This window comes from Stenella coeruleoalba (genome assembly GCF_951394435.1).
Source record: "Stenella coeruleoalba genome assembly, chromosome: 3".
NCBI lineage: Eukaryota > Metazoa > Chordata > Mammalia > Artiodactyla > Delphinidae > Stenella > Stenella coeruleoalba.
Window position 1 is genome coordinate 69,401,837 of NC_137148.1, and position 594 is coordinate 69,402,430.

General features: G+C 34.3%; 1 protein-coding gene across 1 annotated transcript in view; it reads left to right on the plus strand.

Annotated features, from left to right (window-relative positions):
- RASA1 (RAS p21 protein activator 1) overlaps positions 1–594 on the plus strand; it is a 111,430-nt gene that overhangs the window by 107,431 nt on the left and 3,405 nt on the right. The window lies entirely within an intron of this gene.

Sequence of the window (594 nt, forward strand, 5' to 3'; positions counted from 1 at the left end):
ACATTGAGAGTGGTGATTCTGAGTTCTCAATCTGAGATTCTAAAATTCTCAAGGTTTTTCGAGTTTAGATAACAGCATGGATCATTTAGGTTCCAGTCACTTGAGAAACTTATGCAGAATATGTGCCATGGACCCCCTTATATGCCCTTGGCATGTACAATGCCTTCTTGCCACACTGACTTGCTTTAAGTATTAAAAAAAAATCTTATTGGAGAATTATTAGGCTGTAACCTGACTGCCCTCATGTGCTCCTATAGGGCTTAAGATGTGTCATTTATAATGATAAATCTTTCTTCTGTAAGGTGTTCTATTCTAGAGAGTGTTCTGGCCTAAGTAGGTATGAAATGCCAAACGCAAACGAGTTTCTGTTTAGTGTACAAAAATTCTCTTCTATTTCAACCAAAATAATATGACCTAGTCAAGGGCTGAATGATACATACTTACAATTTTATGTTTTTGAGTAGAATGGTAATAATATTTTATTTATTCCTTTGCATTTATATGGCTTTTTTCAAATCCAGGTTCCCATCCCTGAGATTTGATCAAGCTTTCATTTATTTACTAATTAATTTCATACTGTTTTTCCTTGTCTAG